Consider the following 17,152-nt stretch of genomic DNA (forward strand, 5'->3'; position numbering starts at 1 on the left):
CCTGAAGGACACAATAAACACAAAGAGGAGAACAAACCATGGGGATTTTTTACTCAGGAATTGGAACAGCTCTCCTTCCTGCCCCTACTCCCACTCATCCGGCACTTCCATCGTGGAAATCTTTTCTTCCCGTAGCTGTGTGCGCACAAGACAGCGAGCAAGTGCTCCCCGTGTTTAGGCACTCTCCTCCATCCTTCAGGGGCATGACATGCGTAACCGCCACTGCCTCCACAGACTTTTCTCAAAGTCACCCTCAATCAATGACCTTAAACTTCTCCGCTTCTTTACTATGTAAGAACTGAGTTTATTTAGTTCTTCTACTCCCTCTTCGGGATTCATGCTTCCATGAAAACTGTTCCCAGTGAAAATATTCTCCTTCATTCTTTATTCACTTCATCCCATTATCCCTTTGCCATCTCCATCTGGTGTCTGTGGTTTTCAGAATGCTTTCCTTGTATCTGTCGCAGAGGGACAGGAGCTATTAGCAAAAGGAACAATCAACATCCACACAGTGCTGACTCTGGTCCAGACAACGCTGAGCGCCTCACTTTTTTTTTCTTTTTAAATCTCTTATCTTCTTCATCAACACTCAATGAGGGGCTATGTCCCCAGACTCTAGCCCTGGAGTCAAACTCTGTGTGTTTGAATTCCAGCTCTACCACTTATTATTTGTGAGACCCTGGGGGAAGCACCCCTAGCCTTTCGGTCCTTCAATGTCTTTTTCGACAAAATGGAGTTAATGTCGGTGTCTCTTTCATAAGATTGTTATTCACCGTGTAAAATACTCAGAACAATATCTTGAACATACTTAGAATGTAAAATATTTAGAACAAGGACTGACTCAACCAGTATTAGTTATTGATATTATTACTATCCCCATTTTACATATGAGAAAAAGAAGGCATAAGGAAATTTTATAACTGGCCCAAGTTGCCCAGGTGTTGGTTACTGGCAGAACAGGTGGTCTGCTCTGTAACATATGGCTGCCACAAGAAATTAAGAAACCAAACCACATGACTTCAGAGAGGCAGTAAAAGAATCCAACTGTGGAGTTAAAGCTAGACATTTAATGGTGTGGCACAGGGAGTGCCCAGAGCTGGCTGACATGCTTGAACAGTAGGAAACCTCTTAATGAGTGCTCAACTCACAAGCCATCTCCCTCCTACCAAAAACCAGGGAAAAAGAAAAGTCCTCCCACAGAGGAACACAGAGAACACATTTTTAGCAGGCATTTGGAAGTACAGATTTAGAACAATGCTACACGCTCACAAAACCCAATTTGCACAGATTTGTGCGGTATTGTATCAAACATAAACAAAATAGGGAAATCCAACAAATACATTTATCTCTTCCACACATATTTACGGAGTGCCTACTATGTGCCGGGTAAGGTTCTAAGTGCTAGACATACCGCAAGGGGACAAGGCCCTACTTGTACAGAGCTTAGATTTAGGGGAGCAATGAATACATAAGGCATCTGAAATACTGAGAAAAGAGTTATAAAGATAAAATGAAAACGGTTAATGTCACATTACAAAATTTTTATTTTGTAAATGTCAAAAGATATCAAGGTAGATACTCAGAATTCTCTGTAGTGAATGAGTATAGATGTTTTGAGCCAAAGTAGCGGCTAGTATCACAGGGACTGACATGGATCAACATAGAACCAAGAAACAAATCAAGAGACTGTATGGACCAAGGACCTCCAGAGAAGGATCCTGAGAGAAATACTATAAAGACATTTGTCTTAGTCACTCTGATAAGGGACCTACTGTGTAATACCAGTATATATGTCTGTGCTCCTACATTGTATATGAGCTTTATTAACAAATCCCTCTGTCACTTTATAAAATGCAGACTTAAAATAGCCCCATTCACAGGGAACATGGCAGGCTTAGTTGGTAGAGCATGTGACTCTTCCTCTCAGGCTCCTAGGTTCAAGCCCCATGTTGGGTATGGAGCCTACTTTAAAAAAAAATAAAAATCAGGAATAAAAGAAAATTGTCCCATCTGGTACTATTTGATGGTACTTGAACATGACAGGGTCAACTGGCAGTTATGGTTACAAATCTGGAGCCTAATAAATCCCAGTAAGCCAGTCCCTTCTACACAATGGTGTCTGGATGAGCACTTTGGCTCCATTGTCCATCAGGCCTTCTTCAGCTTACCCTCCGTTTTGTGACTTTCTCCTGTGTAGTCTTTGACCTATGACCTCCAGAGAGTACACAAAATCTGAGGCTCCCATGTTGCTCAAAAAACCCATAGTGGACTTAGTTATTTCCAACTCTTCCTTAAGGCCACTTTCTGTTTTGTAGCTTGGCCACTGTGTCCTCTTCCTTCAAACTCCTGAGGTTGGAGACATGTTTGCTTTTTCTGAGTCCCATACAGTCCCACACATTGCCTTCAACAGAACAAGTTACATTGCTAGAATGAAGTGCTCTATCTCGTTTGAAAGAAGGTGACACAAAATTTGAATTCAAAATGGTGAAAAGATCTAAAAGTAAGGGCTAAAACTAGAAAGTATGTAGAGAAAAATGTAGAGGAAGAGTTTTGTGATCTTGTGTTTGGTGGAGATTTCTTAAATATGACACCAAAGGTACAGGCCACATATGAAAAAATAAGTTAGACTACATCAATATTGAAAACTTTTGTGCATGAATAGGCAACCCACAGAATGGAAAAAAAATATCTAAATCGTGTATCTGGCAAGGGGTTAATAACCACAACGTATTTTTTCAAGTCCTACAATTCAACAAGAAGACAACAAATAAACCAATTTAAAAATGGGCAAAGAGACTGAATAGACATTTATCTAAAGTAGATATACAAATGAACAATAATTACATGAACACATACTCAACATCACTAATTATTAGGGAAATGTAAATCAAAATGAGATACCACCTCCTACCCATTAGGATATTACGTGTTTTTTTTTTAAATAAAAAATAACAAGGGTTCTCAAGCATGTAGAAAAACTAGAGGCTTTGTGTGCTGCTGGTAGAAATATAAAATGATATACCAGCAATCCACTTCTGGCCAGATACCCAAAACAATTGAAAGCAGAGACTCAGACATTTATATACCCATGTTTATAAGCAGCATCACCCACAACAGCCAATAGGAGGAATGCAAGTGCCCATTCACAGAGGCCTGGATAAAGAAAATATGGCATAAAAGTTCAATGGAATATTACTCAACTTTTAAAAAGGAAGGAAGTTCCCTTTTTTAAAATTATTAACATATAATGTATTATTTGTTTCAGGGGTTCAGGTCTGTGATTCATCAGTTTACAAAATTCACAGTGCTCACCATAGCATATACTCTCCTCAGTGTTCATCACTTAGCTACCCCACCCCTCCCACACTCTTCCACTCCAGCAACCCTCATTTTGTTTCCTGAGATTGAGAGTTTTTTCTGAATAGTCTCCCCCTCTCTAGTTTCATCTTGTTACATTTTTCCCTCTTTCACCCTATGATGCTTGGTTTTGTTTTTCAAATTCTTCATTTCAGTGACATCATATGATGATTGTCTTTCTCTGATTGACCTTTTTTATTTAACATAATACCCTCTAGTTCCATCCAAGTTGTTGAAAATGGCAAGATCTCACTTTTGATGGCTGCATAATATTCTTGTGTGTGTGTGTGTGTGTGTGTGTGTGTGTGTGTGTGTGTGTATCACATCTTCTTTATCCATTCATCTGTTGATGGACATTTAGGCTCTTTCCATAGTCTGGTTATTGTGGACATTGCTGCTATAAACACTGGGGTGCATGTGCCCCTTCGGATCACTACATTTGTGTCCTTGGGGTAAATACCCAGTAGTGCAATTTCTGGGTCCTAGGATAGCTCTATTTTCAACTTCTTGAGGAAGATTCATGCTGTTTTCCAGAGTGGCTGCACCAGCTTGCATTCCCACCAACAGTGTAGGAGGGTTTCCCTTTCTCCACATCCTTGCTAACATCTGTCGTTTCCTGATTTGTTAATTTTAGCCATTCTGACTGGTGTAAAGTAGTATCTCATTGAGGTCTTGATTTGTATTTCCTTGATGCTGGGTGAGTTGAGCACTTTTTCATTTGTCTCTTGGTCATTTGGATGTCTTCTTTGCAGAAATGTCTGTTCATGTCTTCTGCCCATTTCTTGATTGGATTCTTTGTTCTTTGGATGTTGAATTTGATAGGTTCTTTAGAGATTTCAGATACTAACCCTTTATCTGATATGTCACTTTCATATATCTTCTCTCATTCTGTTGGTTGTCTTTTGGTTTTGTTGACTACTTCCTTTGCTGTGCAAAAGCTTTTGATCTTGATGAAGTCCCAATAGGTCATTTTTGCCTTGCTTCCCTTGCTTTTGGCAATGTTTCTAGGAAGAAGTTGCTGGGGCTGAGGTCAAAGAGGTCGCTGCCTGTGTTCTCCTCAAGGATTTTGATGGATTCCTGTCTCACATTGAGGTCTTTCATCTATTTTGAGTCAATTTTTGTGTGTGGTTTAAGGAAATAATCCAGTTTCATTTTTCTGCATGTGGCTGTCCAATTTTTCCAACATCATTTGTTGAAGGGACCATATTTTTTCCATTGGACATTCTTTCCTGCTTTGTCAAGGATTAGTTGACCATAGAGTTGAGGGTCCATTTCTGGATTCCCTATTCTGTTTGATTGATCTATGTGTCTGTTTTTGTGCCGGTACCATACTGTCTTGATGATCACAGTTTTGTAACAGAGCTGGAAGTCAGGAATTATGATGCCACCAGCTGTGATTTCCTTTTTCAACATTCCTCTGGCTATTCAGGGTCTTTTCTGATTCCATACAAATTTTTGAATTATTTGTTCCATTTCTTTGAAAACAGTTGCTGGTATTTTGATAGGGATTGCATTAAATGTGTAGCTTGCTTTAGGTAGCATAGAAATTTTCGCAATATTTGTTCTTCCAATCCATGAGCATGGAACATTTTTCCATTTTTTTGTGTCTTCCTCAATGTCTTTCATGAACATTCTAGAGTTTTCTGAGTATAGATTCTTTGCCTTTTTTGTTAGGTTTATCCCCAGGTATCTTATGGTTTTGGGTGCAATTGTACATGGGATTGACTCCTTAATTTCTTTTCCTTCTGTCTTGTTGTTGGTCTATAAGGAAGGACGTTCTGATATATGCTATAACATGGATGCACCATGAGGATGTCCCGCTAAGTGAAGTAAGCCATTCCCAAAAGGACAGATACTATATGATCACACATCCTAGAGTCATCAAATTCATAGAGACAGAAGGTAGAATAGTGATTGCTGGGGTGCCTGGGTGGCTCACTGGGTTAAAGCCTCTGCCTTCGGCTCAGGTCATGATCCCAGAATCCTGGGATCAAGCCCTGAGTAGGGCTCTCTGCTCAGTGGGGAGCCTGCTTCCTCCTCTCTCTCTGCCTGCCTCTCTGCCTACTTGTGATCGCTCTGTCACATAAATAAATAAAATCTTTAAGAAGAAAAAAAAAAAAGAATAGTGATTGCCCAGATCTGGGGGCAGGGGGACAGGGACTTATCATTTAACAGTACAGAGACTTAGTTTTGCAAGATGTAAATAGTTCTGGAGATAAGTGATGATGACAGTCGCACAACAGTGTGAATATAGTTAATGTCATTGAACTGTACACTTAAAAATGGTTAAGATGAGTAAATTTTGTGTTTATCTTGCTTTTTTAAAAAAGAACTAAAAAGAAGGCAAAGAGGAAGGAGAAGAAGAAAAGAAAAAGGCAAAGAAGGATGAAAGGAAGAGACAGAAGAACGCCAAGAGAACAACCACAACTGGTATACCTATTTGGAGAAAGCTGAAAACTCTTCCCCTATAAAAGGATCAACAAAGGCTCAGTGAATGTCATACTTACATTTTTCTCTCCCACCACCCCCAACATGTGTGCGTGCGTGTGTGTACGCACGTGCACACACACACACACAATCACTCACATTTCATTTTATTCAGATAGGTAGATAATTTTTCTGACTTTGAACCCAACCTAGCAATTCTGTCTTCCAAAAAAATCAAAGAAAAATAGGATTAATCATAAAAAGATTAAAAACTCCTGCTTAGAAGGAACCAAATCATTTTCACTGTGGGTAGATAAAACTCCATATATACATAGTAATTCTACAAAGAAAAACAAGGAAAGAGTCGGTTATGTGAGGAAAGAAACATAGGTTGCTTGGGGCAAAAAACAGTAGCCTCTCAACTGTCTCCCTGGGGCTTTAGAAATCCCAAGTATGGTGTATTTTTCAGACTGTTTCAGAAAGAACAGCTGATATCTAAACAAGCTGGGGAAAAGCTATGCCCAGCCATTTCTGTGGCTATTTGTGGCTTGTTGTGACATTTCCCAATCCACTTACTGTTTCATGAATCAACCAAACCAGGCTGTTTGTTGGATTTTTCTAGAGAGCTCGCACTATGTGCTTCATGTTTCCATTCACACCATAAGGGAAGACAAGTTCCTTTGATCCCTTTAGACCCAACCATCCCCAAAACACTGAGACCATGTTACTTTTCTCAGGGCCCTGGCATAATCGAGCTGTGAAGCCAGCACTCAGTCTGGTCTTCCATCTTACCAGAGCCATGCTAGAGACACCATGTCTGTGTATGGTAGAAAGAGATCAAGCAAGGGCAACTTATTAGTGTAAATGTCCCACAGCTAGCAACCTTCCGGGATCTGTTTTTAGTTCTGCTTCCGTTATCTCGGGAAGAAGAGGAAAAACCAGAAAGCCTTTCTTCATATAGTTTTTTCTTCAAAACTGTATCATGAGGAGGAAAAAAAGTGATGCAAAGCCTCACTACATAGATGAGAAGTTTGAGAATCAGAGGAAGAGGAGGAATGACAACTCAGGAAACCACTTGAGAGCCTGGATTCCAGCCTGGGTCATAACCAATATCATATTCAAGCTCCATCACTCACCGGTTGTGTAATCTTGGGCAAGTTACGTATACTCTCTGTCTCAGTTTCTCACTATTAGTACGTGTTTCCAGGACACTTGATGGCTCAGTCAGTTAAACATCTGCTTTAGTTTCAGGTCATGATCCCAAAGTCCTGGGCTCCCTGCTCAGCGGGGTGTCTGCTTCTCCCTCTCCCACTGTCCACCCTCCCCCACTCAAGCTTGCTATCTCTCTCCCAAATAAATAAATAAAATCTTTAAAAAATGACGATACATGTTTCCATTAAGTGGCTGTGAAGAAGAAGGTGCCGAACACAATGCCTAATACATAGAAAGAATCGACTATTATTAACTATTAGTATGAGCATTATGATCATTAACAGACTTCCATGATCTCCTAGCTCTCGCAAAGCTTCTGTCCCAGTCAAGAGGTTCTCAGTGTGTCATACTCACAAGTAATCCCCCCAAATCTCAGCGGCTTACCACAAAAGCTGTTTCCTCACTCTTGCAATGTGACTATCACAGCCAGCTCTGGCTCTCCTCTCCCTCATGTTCATTCTGCAGCCCAGGGGGATGAAGAAGCAGTGCTGGGACCACTGGTCAGAGTTGAGGCCAAGAGAAAAGAGAGTTGAGTGAAGTACAAACTGGGTTTTTAAAGCTTCTGCCCAGAAATACCATCAGCCACTTGTACTCATGCTCTAGTGGCCAAAGCAAGCCCCAACCTCAGGTGCGCAGGGAAGTATACAACTCCCACTTGAAGGGAAGCAGAGTGACTCAACAGTAATAAACCCACCACGGTGGGGGTCCTGAGATCAAACCTCTAAGGCTCTTCCCATGGTGCCATTCTATCCTTCTGTAAATTAAACTTGATGAGATCAGGGTTCTGTAAAATTAAATTTGTGGCAATACACCATTTTTAAAAGACAGACGGTTGGGAATCTTGTTTTTTTTCTGGGTGCTAGTCTTCCCATAAAATGATGTCACCTTCCTGTCACGCAAGAAGATGAAGCAACCCGAGGCAGCAAGAACACAAGTCTCTGCTGAAGACTTACTGCCCTCTTGGGTACCCTGCTGCTTGGTGAGCCCCACTTTCTTCACGTCTCTGGCTGATGGGTGGTATGCAGTCTCAGGCAGATATGAAAGGGACATTCTTCCATTCAAGTCATCTTGCCATGTCACCTTTCAGTAACTTGAGGTCCTTCCACAAAGAGAGACTGGCAAGACCATTGGCCCTATCCTCTGAGTTTCCAGTCATAAATTAACCCCCAAAATAAACTGAGTCATAGTCTTGAACTCATATCATAGAACCGGAAAAGGTTAGCACTAACAAGTTCATCTTACTCAACTCAACATCTAATATAGAAACACTCCTTCAGATCACCAGTAGATTTGAATGCTTGAGAACTTTTCAGTGATCCAGTCTCAAATTGAATGCTTTCAGCAATGGGAAACTCATTACCTCAGAAACAAATGATTCCACTATTGGAATGTTACGACTTTTAGAATGATTCTCCTCTTGTTGAGCTAAAATATGGCTGGGCACAGATTTCAACTTTTTGTCCTCATTCTGCATCCCAGTAGAAAATTTAAAAAACTATAGTATCATCCCAAGTAAGACCTTCTAGTACTTGTAGAAGGTCTGTGGAGTCTTTTCTTGGTCCTCCCTCCTATTTCTCCCACTATTTATCCTATAACAGGGATTCCAGAACCTTCCAGACCTACTTTATCAATCTGGCTATAATACATCCAGGGAAAAACTCTGGGACTTTTTCATCAGAGGCAAATACACCCCTAAGCCACTGACAAGGAAGGGTTGAAATAGGGAAGTCAGGGAAACCCATAAAGTTTGAGAATATCGTTTATTGTCTTATTTGCATTCAACAAATAAAGAGTAATGATGTCCTTTCAGAAATACTTGGTGGCTGAGAAGGGAGGAGGAGAAAGACTGAATTTTACATTACATGTTCAGCAACTGAGTCTACGATATTAAAAAGAATGTGCTATTTGAGGTGATCTCATTACTAATTCTATTAGGAGGGCCTGCCTTTGAATGGTCTTCCAGAAGTAGGCACAAAGAAGACAAAATAGTTTTTTCCGGATACCTTAGGATGAGCAACCTGCAAAGGTGATCAGCAGCAAGTCCTGGAACGGAGAACTGATTTTCCATCCTGCACAGTGAAGCAAGCTATCATGGGAAATAGAACTTTCATTTGGAATGTCCACTGATCTTGTAAGCCACGAGTCACACAACAGAGAACAAGGACGAAGAGAATTAATTAGCCTTTCTTAAATTAAACCATTTTTTATCAAGGGTCTATGTCACCTTTCCTTTGCATACAGAGCTCCCTCCTCACTGGACAGCTTCCTGACATGCTTCCTCCCTCACTTCAGCCCTCAAATGTCACCTCACTGAAGCTGTCCCTGACTCCACTTAAAACAGCAACCCCCTGCCAACAGAGCCTCCATCCTCCTTTGCTGCTTTTTTTTCCACAGCACAAATCACCATCTAATATATTTCTCTCATTTTCTCCTTTATTACAGGTCTTCTCCTATTGTAACATGAGATCTAGAAGGGTGGGGATTTGTATTGTTTTCTTTATTGTCCTATCCCCAGTACCTAGAACAGTACCTGTAACTCAGCATAAAGTTTCTAGATTTTTTTAAGAAGACGTAAGAAGTATCTATTCCTCCAGGCCATATATTCTAGTAGAGTAGATGGTTGATAAAGCCAGTAAAGTGGGGTAATATGGGAGATGTGATAGCAAACAAAAGACCTGGTCAGAGAAGGTCTCTTGGGAGTGGTTTCATCTGAGCAATAGTGTGAGCAGTAAATGGGCCACTTGGATAGAGATAGTAGAAAAACATCCAAGTGGAACTTAAAGCATAATGCCCTAAAGACAGAACAAGCTGGCTTAAGAATGGAAAATGAAACAACTGTACACCAACAAACTGGACAACCTGGAAGAAATGGAAAAATTCTTATAGACTTGCAACTTGCCAAGACTGAATCAGGAAGAAATAAAAAATCTGAATAGACTAGTTCCTAGTAAGGAGACTGATTTAGTAACTAAAAATCTCCTAAAAAGAAAAGCCCAGGACAAGAAAGCTTCACTGGTGCATTTTATCAAATATCTAAAGAAGAATTAACACCTATCCTTCTCAAACTCTTCCAGAAAGTTCAAGAGGGAATAATCCCAAACTAATTTTATGAAGCCCCATTATCCCAATACTAAAACCAAAAAGAATACTAGACAAGAAAACTACAGACCAATATCTCTTATGAATATAGATGTAAAAATTCTCAATAAAATAGTAGCAAACTTTATTCAACAGCACATTAATAGGATTATTGATCATGATCAGGTGGGATTTATCCCTGGCATGCAAGGAGAGTTCAACATATGCAAATCAATGTGATACATCACATTAACAGAAAGAAATAAAAGAACTGTAGGATTTTTTCAGCTGACACAGAAAAAGCATTTGACAAAATTCAGCATCTATTCATGATAAAAACACTTAATAAATTAGGCATAGATAAAACATATATCAATATAATTAGGGCCAAACATAATAAGCCCATAACTAACTTCATACTCAAAAGTAAAAGATAAAAATCTTTTCCCCTAAGATCAGGAATAAGCCAAAAATTCCCACTCTCACCACTTCTGTTAAACATGGTAATGGAAGTCCTAGCTAGAGCGATCAAAACAGCAGAAGCCATCAGAATTAGAAAGGAAAAGGGGGAAATTGTCTCTATTTGTAGATGGTGTGATTTTATATGTAGAAAATCCCATAGACTCAATCAAAAAACTGCTCGATTTAATTAATGGATTCAGTAAAGTTGAAGGATATAAAATTAACATACAAGAATTAGTAGTGTTACTGGGTATTTACACAAAAGATACGAATGATCCAAAGGGACACGTGCACCAGAATGTTTATAGCAATAGTTGTCCACAATAGCTAAACTATGGAAAGAACCTAGATGTCCATCAACAGATGAATGGATAAAGAAAATGTGATATACACACACACACACACACACACACACACACACACACACACACAATGGAATACTATGCAGCCATCAAAAAACCCAAAATCTTGCCATTTGCAACGACATGGATGGAACTAGAGGGTATTATGCTAAGTGAAATAAGCCAATCAGAAAAAGATAATTATCATCTGATCTCTCTGATATGGGGAATGTGAGAGGCAGGGCAGGGGGTTGTGGGAGGTAAGAAGGGAAAAAATGAAACCAGATGGGTCCAGAGAGGAAGACAAACCATAAGAGACTCTTAATCTCAGGGAACAAACTGAGGGTTGCTGTGGTTTGCGGGGAGAGGGATAGGGTGGCAGGGTGATGGACATTGGGGAGGGTATGTGCTATGGTGAGTGTTGGGAATTGTATAAGACTGATGATTCATAGACCTATACCCCTGAAGAAATAATATATATTAATAAAAATATTTTTAAAAATTAGTAGTGTTTCTAACAATAAATTTTCTGTTAAATTGATAAAGAAATTGATCCCATTTACAATTACATCAAAACTAATATATATTTAAGAATAAATTTAACTAGGGAAGTACAAGATCTTTACACTGAAAACTACAAGATACCAATAAAATAAATTGAGGGGGGCACCGGGGTGGCTCAGTTGGTTAAGCATCTGACTCTTGATTTCAGCTCAGGTCATGATCTCTAGACAAACAAATAAACATTAAAAATAAATTTAAGGGCGCCTGGGTGGCTCAGTGGGTTAAGCCGCTGCCTTCGGCTCAGGTCATGATCTCAGGGTCCTGGGATCGAGTCCCGCATCGGGTTCTCTGCTCCGCGGGGAGCCTGCTTCCTCCTCTCTCTCTCTCTGCCTGCCTCTCTGCCTACTTGTGATCTCTCTGTGTCAAATGAATAAATAAAATCTTTAAATAAATAAATAAATAAATAAATAGATTTAAAAATTACCGTCTGAAACTGGATCCATATCTTATATCACTCAAAAAAATTAACTCAAAGTAAAGATTTAATTGCAAGATTTAACTCCTAGAAAAACACATACGAAAAAAGTTCTTGGATGTGGGTCTGGTAATGATTTTTGGGATATGACACCTAAAGCACAAGAAACCAAATCAAAAATAAATAAGTGGAATCAAAGCAAAGGAAACCATGAATAAGCTGAAAAGACAAACTATAGAATGGGAAAAAAATATTTTTAAACCATGTATCTGATAAGGAGTTATAATTTCATACAAGTCAGTATCAAAAAAACCAAATAACAATTTAAAAATGGAGAAAGAAGAGGAATAGACATTTCTACAAAGAAGATACATGAAAGACCAACAAGTACACAGAAAGATGCTCAATAGCACTGGTTGTGCTGTTAAAGCCAATTGTGGTAAATTAAAATCACAATGAGATACCACTCTTGTCAGTTAGAATGGCCATTACCAAAAAGGGAAGAGATAAGAAATGCCAGCATGGATGTGCACCGTTGGTGGGATTGTAAACTGGTATAGCCACCATGGAAACCAGTATCAAGGATTCCACCCCACCCCTGCCCCCGCCAACAAAAATTAAAATAGAACTAACATATGATCCAGCAATTCTGCTCTGAGAATACATCCAAAGGTAACAACAATAACAAAAAGATACCTGCACCCCAATGTTCATAGCAGCATTATTTACAATTGTCAAGACATGGAAACAACCTAAGTGTCCACTGATGGATGAATGCATAGAAAAGTTACGGTATATATCTACAGTGAGATAATCGAATCATAAAAAACGAGGAATTCCTACTATTTGTTACACTATGGATGGACTCTGAAGATATTATGCTAAGTGAAATGAGTCAGACAAATATTGTACCACCTCACTTATATATGAAATCACTTTTTTAAAAAGTCATCAAAAAAGAGATCAGACTTGTGGTTACCAGAGGTGAGGGTGGGAGGAAGAGAAATTGGAGAAAACTGGTCAAAAGGTACAAACTTTCAATTATAAGATAAATAAGTACTGGGGATATAATGTGCCATATGGCTACAGCTAACACTGTGGTATGATACATAGGAAAGTTGTTAAGACAGCAAACCCCAAGATTTCTCACCACAAAGAGAATATTTCTTTTCCTTTAGTCTTCTTTCCTTTTATTGTACCTATATGAGAAGATGGATGCAAGCTGAACCTATTGTGGTAAATCATTTACAATATATGCAAACCAAACCATCACGTTGTATGCCTTAAACTTATACAGTGATATATGTTAATTATTTCTCGATAAAACTGGAAAAATACATAAACCTAATTTAGCTTTCCTTAGGATGAAAAGATGGGCGGGGGAGAAAGACAAGAAAGTGATCCAAGGACCCTGGAGGGCTGTGATCTGGAGAAAGGAGGGTTAAATATGGGAAGATGGACAGGAGCCAAATCCTAGAAGGCCTTCTTTGCCTATCCCCATCAGTAAGCATAGTGTGGGTGACCAAAGGAACATTTTGCACCTGCTTTGAACACTGTTTCTTAGGTTCTCTGAGCTCCTTATTACTCGGGCTTCTCAGCAGAAATAGAGTCCTCCAAAAACCTGTGCACACACACACACACACACACACACACCAGCAACCATCTCAAACATTTTCTGTTGCTTTATGTCTTTGACAACATTCATCACCACATTTTCTTTTGTATATTTTCAGCCCCACTTCCTCTTCCAGAAGGCAAGCCCTCTGAGGGTAAGCACATTTTCTGTCTTATTCCCCAGTATTCCTAATGTCTAGAACCATGCTTAGCACATGATAGGTGCTCAAAATTGCTTAACACATATCTTAAGTCATTGTACCTGGGAAGCAGACCTGAAACAGAGATTTGTGCTCTGAAGGTTTACCAGGAGTGGTCTTGGGGAAAACACGTGTAATCTGGTAAAAGGAGTAGAGTGGGCCAGAGGCAGCTGAGATAGAATGGCCCCGTCAGAGATGCTCCCAATGGATACACAGAAGGGCTCAGCCTTGTAGTTCCACACAGACCAGTCCCTGCAAGCAGGCTGTCCCCAGGGAGCAGGTAGGAAATAATTTAAAGGAAGGCATCTCCCTTCAGCCAGAACAAGTCCTGCAGAAGCCCTGAGCTGTGATGCATCAGCAGCTCACACTCAGGGCAACTGGGGAATTGAGACCTTAGCTCTGAAAGGCAGTATTCAGGCAGCACATCTCAACACCTGCTGCAATAAATGAAGGAATGATGAATGAATGCATTCTTTAACTCCAGAACTTAAGTTAAAGCATCTCTAATCTAGTGAACCAGGTCCTTTACAGTCTTATCAACCCTGTCATTTGCCATTACCCCTCTACTCATCTCAGCAACATTGTATTATAACGTAATACATACATATATAAAACATACATACATAACCTTAAAGATACTTCCATCCTAGATTTTAGGGGCGGAGGGGCAGAGGGAGAGACAGAATCTTAAGCAGCTCCCGCACTGACATGGGGCTCGATCTCATGACCCTGAGATCATGACCTGAGCCAAAATCAAGAGTATGACATTTAACCAACTGAGCCACCCAGGCACCCCTTTACCCTAGATTTTGAAATCTGTTTTTATGTCACAAATAGTTCTAGCCCATTTCTGTTACGTATTTCATCATAGCTCTTGGAAATAAAAGATATCTCTTTCATAGGCAAGTCACAAACATTCTCATGATGATTTTAGAGTCAGGAAATTGAACCTATTTAAGGTTTTATTTCCATCAACAGAGAAAGTCATATCAGAGCTAATGAATTCTTTACATTTGTTTTGTTTGGTGCTTCCTTATTACCTGGTTATTTTCCTGCCTTTGGTCATAAGGAAATTCAAGTGATCCTCCAGTTCCTCTGCTTTGTCTTAGAAACTGGTTTGTAAAATTTTACAATGTTTTTTCTGATATGTGAAATTGTTGAAAGAAATAATGGTAATACTAAAGTGGGGCAAGTCATCTGCTGGAAAGTATGGCAGGTAAATAGGGAGGTAATAATAAAATGCTCATTTTACTAGAAATGTCCAGGTCTCACGGAGCTAGATCTGGGCAAAGAGCTTTGTCTCATGTTTTAGAGAGTTGTTTCCAGGCCCATGCTTCATGCACTAATAGAAGAATTGAAGATTAAAGTGACCGAGTATAATAGCTCTTCTTCTCTTAAAACTTCCTTTTAAAAACACCAATATGGAGGGGAGGGGGGCAGGGAGACGGTGGTTGGGTTATGGACATTGGGAGGGTATGTGCTATCGTGAGTGCTGTGAAGTGTGTAAACCTGGCGATTCACAGACCTGTACCCCTGGAGATAATAATAAATTATATGTTAATAAACAAATAAAAAATTATTTTGAAAAATTAAAAAATAAAATCAAAAATTAAAAAAATACCAATATGTAGCACAGTAGCTAGAAAACACAATGAATTATTTTCATGCTTAACTTGGGAAATCTGTCTCTCTGCCATACAAATCTGCCTGACATCCTCCTCCACCACAACCAGAAGATGCCCAGCACTAGGTTTCTGACTGGATGGAGACTCTGATGTCATCCAAACATAGAACCAGGAAGATGAGAAACATCTGAGCAAGTTACAAATCAACAGGAAGAGGGCAGTCCTGAGTAAATGCCCTTACTATGGGGTTTGCTTTCCTGAACCATCTGGGCCACAGTACAAAAGTAGCCTGACCTGATCTTAAACATTAAGAAACAAAGAGAACACTAACTATAAAATTGGCCAGCTGAATTTGTCCATTGGTGCATCCCCTTCACAAAGCAGTATGGAGATTCCACAAAATAATAATAATAATAATAATAATAATAATAATAAAAACAGAACTACCCTATGATCTAGCAATTCCACTACTGGATTTATCTCCAACAAGGATGAAATTTCTATCTTGAAGAGACATCTATAGCCCTACATTCATTTCAGCATCATTTCCAACACCAAAACATGGAAACTACCTAAGTGTCCACTGACAGATGAATGGATAAAGTAGGATATATACACAATGAAACAGTATTCGGCCTTAAAAATCCTGCCACTTACAACAGCATGAATGAAACCTGAGGTCATTTTGCTATGTGAATAAGTCAGACAAAAGAAAAACACTGTATGATCTCACTTATATACAGAATCTAAGAAAAACAAAGTCATAGAAACAAAGAACAGGTGGGTGGTTGCTGGGGGGGGTGGGTGGGAATGAGTGAATACATCAAAGAGTACCAACTTCCAATTACAAAATAAGTAAGTTCTGGGGATATAATGTACAGCATTGTGACTACAGTTAACAATGCTGTATGGCACATGTAATTTGAAAGTTGCTGAGAATAGATTTTAAAAGGTCTTATCACACACACACACACAAATTTAACTATCAGAGGTGATAGATGTGTTAACTATCATTTAATGAGGTAACCATTTTGCAATATATACATAATAAAGTCACTATGTTGTAATCTTAAACTCACAATGTTATATCTCAATAAAGCTAGATAAGTGAGTAATAGAGACCACCTTAAAATGACTAGGAAAATGTAATCAATATTATGAAGTGTAGTGACTAGTGGCAGAAGAGGAAATGGCTTACTTGTAGCATAAAGAATGTGTTTTTTGGCAAACCTATTTTTATTCCAAGGGTAGACATGCACACCAGCTGACCCGGGTCTCGACACAGCATCCTAACATTCTCAGACCAGCTTCCATCTCAACAGTGATCACCACCATCATGTTCATCCATCAGTATGGCTGGATACCCACTGAACTGAACCACAATCATTATTAGCAGTTTGCTAAAGTTAGAGATAAGATAGAAAGAAAATGTGATGTGGGAAGAAGGAGGAAGAAATTTGGGGAGTTTTGAGGAGTTTGATGACACATAACTTCGAAGAAAAAAGCACTCAGTTCTGACCCCTCCATATATATGGAACTTCTTCCAGACAAGCTTCTTTAGAAAGATGAAGATGGTTACCACCTGCATCATATGTGTTTAAGGGCCCAGGAAAGTTCACTGCTCTCTAGAATACTTTTCCATTCATTGGATGACGTCAGAAGTACCATATTATGGGCTTTGGGCCTTTGCGATGGTAGAAAAGAATGGAAGAATCAGATAAGAGTGATTTTTTTTTTCCTCCCTCACAATTGTCTAGGACCCTTCCTGCCTCTCTTTGGCTATAAGCTGATTTTATGGGTGAATGTTGGCATGGGAAAGAAATCTTACTAATAAGCTGATACAATGTTCACATTCTG

The sequence above is a fragment of the Mustela erminea genome, chromosome 12 (assembly GCF_009829155.1).
Source record: "Mustela erminea isolate mMusErm1 chromosome 12, mMusErm1.Pri, whole genome shotgun sequence".
Lineage (NCBI taxonomy): Eukaryota > Metazoa > Chordata > Mammalia > Carnivora > Mustelidae > Mustela > Mustela erminea.